This window comes from Quercus robur, chromosome 10 (genome assembly GCF_932294415.1).
Source record: "Quercus robur chromosome 10, dhQueRobu3.1, whole genome shotgun sequence".
NCBI lineage: Eukaryota > Viridiplantae > Streptophyta > Magnoliopsida > Fagales > Fagaceae > Quercus > Quercus robur.
Genome location: NC_065543.1, coordinates 42,922,088 through 42,931,528, shown reverse-complemented (window position 1 = coordinate 42,931,528; position 9,441 = coordinate 42,922,088). Strand labels below are relative to the sequence as shown.

The following is a 9,441-nucleotide window of genomic DNA, read 5'->3' as shown; positions in this document are numbered from 1 at the left end:
TTAGTTAAACTTGAGCTTAAAACTAAGCTAAATTAAATGTTTAAACTTTTTTTTTCTTGTTGAACAGGTTTTAGCTTATTCACAAATCACAAGTTACTTGATAAACCTTTTTTTCCCACGTATATATACTGAGAGTAATGCTAGAAATACAAAATTTTTTACAAAAAAATTTACAAATTGTTGATGTGTAGAGTGATTATTGGTAAATAAAAAAGTTATTTTTTTTAAAAGAAAAAAAAATTGTAAAATAGTTTGTGATTGTAGCATTACTCATATATTAAACACCAACACTAAAAATGCTTACCTCATCATAGATTTATACTAAAATAGTTAATGGCTAAATCACTCGTTGTGATTAATTATTAAAATTAACTAGATAGAATAATGTTCATTAATGAATTTTTTTAAAGAATTTTCATCTATGAACTTATAAAATTAAATTCACAAATCTTTTGTGAAAAAAACCACATATAATATTTACCAAAAAATTAACTGTTTGTATTCTTAAATAAATTAAAATTAATAATTTGATATTTTAGAAACTTATTATAAATTCAAACAATTCAATCTCAAAAATTTTATAAGACCATATTATACGTGTATATATATTAACATATAATATCATCATCTTATATATATATATAATCAAATAGAACCTCATTCACAAGCATATTCAATTGATTGCTAAAACATTAATATGTTTGAGTTTTTTTGGTGGGAGGGCAAAACAAAACTGCACCGCTTAATATGTTTGAGTTTAACGCATGAGACTAAATTTGGACTTTTGGAAATGGAACAAGAAAGAAATTACATTACATCATGGAGCACAAGAGGCTCAATACTAACAGGTCCTTCTTCAAGCCAAGCCCGAAAGCCCGAAAGTTACCATCTTCTTTAGCACATTTTCTCAGCCAAATCCTCTAAGTGTGCCTGAAAGAGAAAGTAGAAGAAGAACATAAAAAATTTAGTCCATAAAAATGAAGAGAAACGTGACACAAGTTTCCATGAGTTCAATACAAACCCTCAGGTATGACTTCACAAGAGGCAACAATATTGACCGATAATCATGGGCAGAAACAGGCTCAAGCTTGAGTTCCAACTGCTGCTTCCCGGTAACATTTCGCATGATTCGTGCATCAATTTTGCTGAGCTGCATTACAAAACAAGTGAGTTAATCTATATCTTTATCAAAGAGTGCATCTATAACAAAGAAACTAACCTCTATGGATAACTGTTCTTTCTGTCTCTGAATTGCAACTTCTATACAAGTGTCCACTTGATGCAAATAGTCCTTTGCTCTCCAATCATCATCTTCACCAGATTCCAAGTCACATAACTGGGAATTGACACCACCATAAGTTTCTTCATACCCGAATTGATTAACATTTAGAGCTTCTGCTTCTTTTAAAACATTTGATATGGCATTTAATTTAAACCTACTGTTGGTGCATCATTCTCACTCTCAAGCAGCTCTTTCTGCTTCCTCAGGACAGACTCGTAGCTTCTATGTACAAATTCTGTGACATTCTCCCTCTTCTTACCTTCTACAAGACACAGCTTCTCCACTGCCTGCAACGCTTTCTCATACCTTATATGCTCACATTTTCTCTCATAAAGACTCTGTAGTTGGCAGAACTCCTTCTCAAGCATCTGCAGGATTTCCATTCCTCCTTGTATTTTATCTTCTTTTGTACGCATCCACGAAGCCAACTGTTCCCCACTCGTAGGACCTGCAAATATCCAGGATAGCACAGCATCGGCATCAGCTAGAGCCCCATTTGCAGTGCCAGCAGCAGCCACATTATCTATTGCAGCACCATGACCAGTGCCAGGAGCACATTCAATTGGCAGTAAACTTTCATCCAGAAGGAGACATGATGCATCTTCATTAAGAACAATCTTCTCCTTAATCTCATGAACTTGGGGACCACTGTTCGCATCATCCATTGGACTACTACTTTTCTCGGAATATCTACCTAAACCACAAGCAGTTGATAGTTCCTGCAAGAATTTAAGGATTTTCTTGAGCTGGGAAGCTCAAGAAAGCAGATACACATAGGTGATTGTTCCACACGAAGTTTCAAAAGCAGCGAGCCAGAAGCCAGACCATGTAGCGTGTTAGTGTATAGCTTAGACTAGTTTAGCCCATTGGGCTTAGCTCAATATACTGTACTTGTAATTTACTCCTTTTACTTGTACTGCACACATACCTAGCATATATAAGACTCTCTATTGTACATTATTATTAACACATCAATATACAGACTATTCAGTCTTCTCTCACACTTTATATTGTTAACATGGTATCAGAGCCATTCCTCTGACTTTCTGGTTCCTGTGGACATCTCCGGTGTTCTTCCGCTGCCCTCGCCTTCATCTAGTAGTCACTGTCAGAAGCGAGTCACCGCCGTCACGCCCACAGTCCCAACAATTCTCGGATCTCATTGTTCTGCTCATCCAACTATCAAAGCAAAGGCATTGAGTGACAAAACAAACAATCCCAAGCAAAACCCAACCAAGAACGGCCAGAAACCACCTCACACGCGCCCCCACGCGATGGCTGAAGTTTCTGCCTCATGAGCACGCGCCGCCACGCGCCGTCCGTATCCCTCACGCGCTAGGACACACGCGCTCACACGCGCCTGCTCTGTTTCACGTACTGCCACGTCAGCCCTAGGGTGACGTCACACTGCCATGTCAGCACACGTCATCCGTTGACCGTTGACTTGACCAGACCATTGACTTTGACCAACTCAAAATATTTCAACAAGACCTGTCTTGTTCAGTTTCTCGTGTAGATTCTGATTTTGGGCTTCGTTTCTGCATTTGAGGTCTCTAAATCTCACTTTTTGGTCATTTTCTTCATTATGGCTCAACAAAGTGAATGAGATATCATATGTCCTATCACCATTATGTTGGATGGTCTTACTAGCTATCATGCATGGTCTCAGAATATGACTGTCTTTCTCAAGGGTCGTAAACTGTGGAGATATGTGACTGGTTCAATTCCTAAGCCAGTACCAAACCCTAAGTCCAAAGCCACAGCTGCTGAAGAGTCTTCCAAGACTGCTGTTACAACAGATGATTATGAAGAACGCCTAGAGGAATGGGAGAGTATTCAGAGTAAGATCTTGTCTTGGTTTATCAATACCTCTATTCCCTCCATTCATAATCTTCTTCCTCGTCCTGAAACTGCTGAGGCTGCTTGGAAATTTTTGGCCGATCGCTATAATTGCACTAATGATTCAAGCTTGGAGTTCCACATTGAATCAAAGTTTTATCAAAAGCGCCAAGAGACAGGTCAGTCTATTTCTGATTTTTATTCTCAGACTTCTACTATGTGGGAACAACTCTCTGCTGTAGATCCTCCACTGGTGTGTTCTAAGGACATTGAGCTCTTTGTCAAATATCGGGATCGTCGTAAATTTATGCACTTCATGATGGGTTTATGTGAGGATTTTGAGCCTACTAGGACTTCTCTGCTTAGCCGGTCTCCTACTCCTTCTCTTGATGCTGCAGTAAAGGAGCTCATTTCTGAGTAGAATCGTCGGCCTACTTATCACATGTTATCATCTGATCATGTATTGGCTACACGCTCTCCACAGCCTCCCATTGTTGCATTCACTGCTCCTCCAAGAATAAACTCTGGGCGTCCCACCTCTCAGTCTTCCAAAGGTACTTACTGCAAGTTTTGCCGTGCCAAAGGCCATGACATCTCTGTTTATCGCAAACTACAGAAATTTGTGCAAGATCAGAATAAAGCTTCTCTTCCTCAGGCAGCTGCTGTATGTCCTTTAGATCCATCGGTTCCTACAGGTCCATCTTTGGCTTTCTCACTTACTACGGCTGATATTGAGGCAGTTGTTCAACAGGTTTTATCCTATACTTCCACTGCCCTTTCTATCACCTCAGGTAAACAACCTTGGTTTTTTGATACTGCATGTTGTAACCATATGACTCCTAATGAATCCCAATTTTCTGATAAGGCACCCTTAGAACATCTAATCACCATTTACACTGCTAATGGAACTCCTATGCCTGTTAGTTATAAAGGAATAATCTCTTCTCCTTGTTTATCCCTCAGTGACACTTTTCATTTTCCAAAGTTATCCCTCAATTTGCTTTCTGTTGGTCAACTTTGTTAAGTAGGCGTAGATCTTCTATTTACTAATCATGGTGTGGATGTGCAGGATCTCCGGACGGGTCAAGTGCTTGGGACAGGCCGTAAGGTTGGTCGCATGTCTGAGGTTCATGACTTGAAGATTCCTTTACAAGTTGTTTCTGCAACTGCTACCACTGCCACCTCCTCATCTGATCTATGGCATGCTCGTCTTGGTCATTCATCCTTATCTCGTCTTCAGTTGTTCGCTTCTCAAGGTCATTTAGGTTCAGTTCAGTTTCAAAAATTTGATTGTACTTCTTGTTATTTTGGCAAACAAACAAAATTGCCCTTTAATAAAAGTGACTCATTTTCTTCTGCCCCTTTTGATCTTATACATTTTGATATTTGGGGTCCTACACCTGTTCCCACTGAGGGGGGATCTAAATATTTTGTCATATTTGTGGATAATTTTTTTTGATATACTTGGATTTATCTGCTTCACCATAGGTCTGAACTTGTGTCTATTTACCAAACATTTCATAAAATGATTGAAACACAGTTCAATCGCACCGTTAAAGTCTTTCGATCAAATAATGCTCAAGAATATAATGATAAATCTTTCCTATCCTTTTTAGACATTTATGGTACTCTTCCTCAGCAGTCTTGTCCTTACACCTCTCAACAAAATGGTCGTGTAGAATGAAAACATCGTCACATTCTTGATGTTGTCCGCACCCTTCTCATTTCTGCCTCTCTTCCTGAGCACTTTTGGGGTGAGGCCGCACTCACTACTGTGTACACCATTAATCGTATTCCTTCACCAACTACACACAACAAATCACCATTTGAGCTTCTCTATGGTCAAACTCCTGACTACTCCTCTCTTCGGGTTTTTGGTTGTGCTTGCTTTGTCTCTCTTCCTCCTTATGAACGAACAAAGCTCCAACCTCATACTCGTCTCTGTTGTTTCCTTGGTTATGGTGTGTCTCAAAAGGGGTTTCGCTGCTATGATCCCATTTCTCATCGCCTTCGTGTCTCCCGTCATGTTGAGTTTTGGGAACATCGTCCTTTCACGAGTCTTCAGTAGTTTCCTACATCTTCTTCCTCAGAGTCTCCCATTTTTACTGATCTTTTCCTCCTTCTCTATCCTGAACTTATGGAGGATTCTTCAACATCGGCTGCCTCTCCAAACGACTCATCTTCGGTTCTATCTCCGGCATATGACCCGCCTGTCTTAGATCCTGTGGCACCACTCTCTCCTGAGTCTCCTGTTGGTCCTGAACTTCGTCGTTCCACTCGGGTAAGCATTCCTCCCCCTTATCTCACTGATTATCACTACTCTTTTGCTCTTGCCACCCTCTATGAACCTCACACCTATCATGAGGCCCATACTGACCCTCTTTGGCAGCAAGCTATGAACGAAGAACTAGATGCCCTTCATAAGAATCACACTTAGGATATGGTTGATTTGCCTCCTAGTCAGTCTGTAGTAGGTTGTAGGTGGGTTTACAAGATCAAGACTTAGCCTGATGGATCTGTTGAACGATATAAGGCTCGTCTAGTTGCCAAGGGTTTTACTCAGGAGTATGGTATTGACTATGAGGAAACATTTGCTCTTGTTGCTCGCCTTACATCTGTCAGATGTCTCATTGTTGTGGCTGCTATTCGCCGTTGGCCTCTTTATCAAATGGATGTAAAGAATGTTTTCCTCAATGGAGACCTCCATGAAGAAGTGTACATGCAACCACCCCCTGGCTATCCACACTTAGGCAGTCAAGTTTGCCGCCTTCGCCGTGCTCTTTATGGCCTCAAGCAGGCTCCTCGAGCTTGGTTTGAAAAGTTTAGCTCAATTGTTGCTCAGTAGGGTTTCACTTCGAGTCCTCATGACACTGCTCTCTTTGTTCGAAGATCCTCTGCTGGTATTACTCTTATTCTTCTTTATGTTGATGATATGATTATTACTGGAGATGATTCTGCAGGTATCTGCTCTCTTCAGGACTTCCTTAGTCAGCATTTTGAGATGAAAGATCTAGGCACTCTCAGCTATTTTCTTAGGCTTGAGGTTACCTCATCCTCTGATGGATACTATCTTTCCCAAACTAAATATGCTTTTAATCTTCTCTCCAAAGCTAGTATCACCAACAACAAGACTGTTTCCACTCCTTTAGAATACAATGCAAAGCTCACACCCTTGGACAGTGAACCTATATCCGATGCTACTCGCTATTGTCAGTTGGTTGGCAGTTTGATCTATCTCACTGTTACTCGTCCAGATATTTCACATGTCGTGGGTATGGTTAGTAAGTTCATGGATGCACCTCGTTCTGTCCACTATGCTATTGTTCTTCGGATTCTCCGATATGTCAAAGGCACACTTTATCATGGTCTGCATTACTCCTCTCGATCTTCTCTCAAGCTTCATGCTTATTCAGATACTGACTGGGCAGGTGATCCGACTGATCGATGCTCTATCATAGGTTTCTGTTTCCTGTTAAGTACTTCTCTTGTCTCGTGGCGCAGCAAGAAGCAAGATGTGATTTCCCGTTCCAATACTGAGGCTAAGTATCGTGCCCTTGCCGACACCACTTACAAGCATGTTTGGCTTCGCTGGCTTGTGGCTGACATGGATGCTCCACAGCCCACTGCCACTCCTCTTTATTGTGACAATCATAGTGCTATCTACATTGCTCATAATGATGTCTTCCACGAACGCACCAAGCATATTGAGATCAACTGCCACATCACTCGTCAGTATCTCAAGAAAGGAAATCTCAAGTTGTTCTCCATCTCCTCTGCTGACCAGCCTGCTGATATCTTTACCAAGACTCACCCGCCTGGTTGTCTTCGAGATCTTATATCCAAACTCCAGTTGGCTTCCTCCTTGCCACCTCGAGTTTGAGGGGGGATGTTAGTGTATAGCTTAGACTAGTTTAGCCCATTGGGCTTAGCCCAGTATACTGCACTTGTAGTTTACTCTTTTTACTTGTACTACACACATACCTAGCCTATATAAGGCTCTCTATTGTACATTATTGTTAACACATCAATATACAAACTATTCAGTCTTTCTCTCACACTTTATATTGTTAACATAGCTCATCCATTATAAATTGTATCACCTTATAAGATGAGTTGTAGCAAGATATTTGTGTTGAATAAGAACCTCAAATACAGCATGAATTCTTTCGAGAAGCTTTCCACGCTCAGTGTCATCAGATATTGGCCAACTACCAGCAAGGGAATTTGTCACAGAGCCAGGGTCCTCATCACATTCTCTACACTCAATATTGGTAATTTTATCATAGTTATTGCTCTTTAAAGCAACATTATTGCAACTATCCCCAAAACTTCCTTTCTTAGGAAAAGAATCCCAAGCATCCTTAAAGTAATCATCACTATCCTCCATATGATTCCCTGAATAGAAATCCTCAACAAACTCAGAATCCCAAGCATCCTTAAAGTAGTCATCACTGTCCTCCATATGATTCCCTGAATAGAAATCCTCAGCAAACTCAAAATCCTTGTTCTTTCTTTCATTTCCAAGCAGCCCAACTGCAGCCGGGACATCCAACAGCTTCCAAGGACAATTAAGAAGCATCTCATTCCATTCATTATCGACATTCTGAGGCAAAACCTCCTTCATTTCGGGCAAGAGGTTTCCCACGTGCTCCTGCACAACATGCTACCTATGAGACTCCGAATCAGCAAACTTCTCACTGCACTGGCAACAAACCTAGAACTTCCACACCTTACTAGCCTCAGCAAACGACAATGCCTCTGCCAACACCTCATTCACCAAACCATCCTTGGACAACCCGAAATGTAACTTGATATCAAAAACTCTAATCCTAAGCAGCTCTTTCTTCCTATCCAAACTCATCAAATTCCAATAAGACCTAACCCAATCCCTCCTCTCAACCCTCGACCCATTTTTCCTCACATTCCCATTCTTCCTCCTCTGCCCCAAACCCAACCCCGACGTAGAATCCAATCCCCTATCATCCCTTCCACCCTCATTCTCCAATTGGGGCGATTCCGTCTTCTGCTACAGCAGCCTTGCAGCAGCCACCCTCACTTCAATCTCTTTCCTCCTCTCCTCGAGCGTCTTAGCCGCCTTCTTGATCTCATTCGGCCTTCGAGATTAAACCAATCTTACCTCCATTGGGTCCTCCGTAGCCCTCCTTATCGGAATCAACCAAAACTTGTTGTCGTCCCCATTCCCCAAATTCTTCATCCAATTCGACAGAGTCGAAATGTTTGACTTCTGAATCAACTGCTGGAGCTCGTACTAGACGTGCTCAATTCTCTTATCGACGGTCGGTATCTTCTGCTGGCTCTCGTCTTGCAGGCTCTCCTTCTCGGGATCGATCGGATTCTCGATCCCCAGCGCCCTCTCGCATTCTTGCTTCACCTTTTTGTACTCCTTCACGTCATTCGCCACCTCGTAGAGCAAATTCGCATAGAAATACGAGAACTCGATCGAATTCGGCGACAGCTCCACCGCCCTCCGCGCCGATTCCACCGTATTCTTCAAATGCAGCTGCTTCGCGTTCTGGTCGTCGATTATCGAAGCCACCTTCACGCAAACCGTGCCTTAAACCCGATGAATCAGCGCCGAGTGGCCCAAGCCCTCATGCCGAGCGCATAACTCCTTCATCAGCCTCAGCGCCTTGTTGTGGTTCCCTCTCCGGAGCGCCGTTAGGGCTTTCTCGCACTCTAGCTTTATCGCTAAGTAAGACGAACTGTCCGATTCGACCAATGACGCCGCAGCAGAAGACTCGATCATCACCGTATTTGGCTCCAGTTCGTGCTCGGCCACATCCACCACAGAGTCGGAATCAGCGGCGGTGGATGTCAAACCCCCTGCTGTCGCAGTCACCACCACCGCTGCCGATGAAGACAACGACAACAATTGCTTTGAGCGAGTAGCATTACGCTTCTTGTTATGCCTCATGGATTGAGTTCACAGAAATTCGATTCACATGCATATATGTATGTATGTGTGTGTGTATATATATATATATATATAATCTATATCTATATGTATGTATGTATATGTGTATATAGAGAGAGAAATGTGAGGGGTAGAGTTGGAATTTTATGCAGTGACTATGACTGTGACTGTGACTGTGACGGTGACGGAAATAGATCGACGGTGAAACCTAGAAATGAGAGAGAGAGAGAGAGAGAGAGAGAGAGAGAGAGAGAGAGAAACAGTGGTGGTGTCTGTGTGTGACAGACGGAGCACGAACACAACCCACGGGGAGGGGTAAGTTGGATTGGGAAAAATTAAAAAGATAAAATAAAAAGACGAGAGAGAAGAAAGATAGGGAGATAGA

General features: G+C 42.0%; 1 pseudogene; it reads right to left on the bottom strand.

Annotated features, from left to right (window-relative positions):
- Positions 1–852: 852 nt before the first annotated feature.
- LOC126704207 (uncharacterized) lies at positions 853–9,056 on the bottom strand (annotated as a pseudogene).
- Between the last annotated feature and the right edge of the window lie 385 nt (positions 9,057–9,441).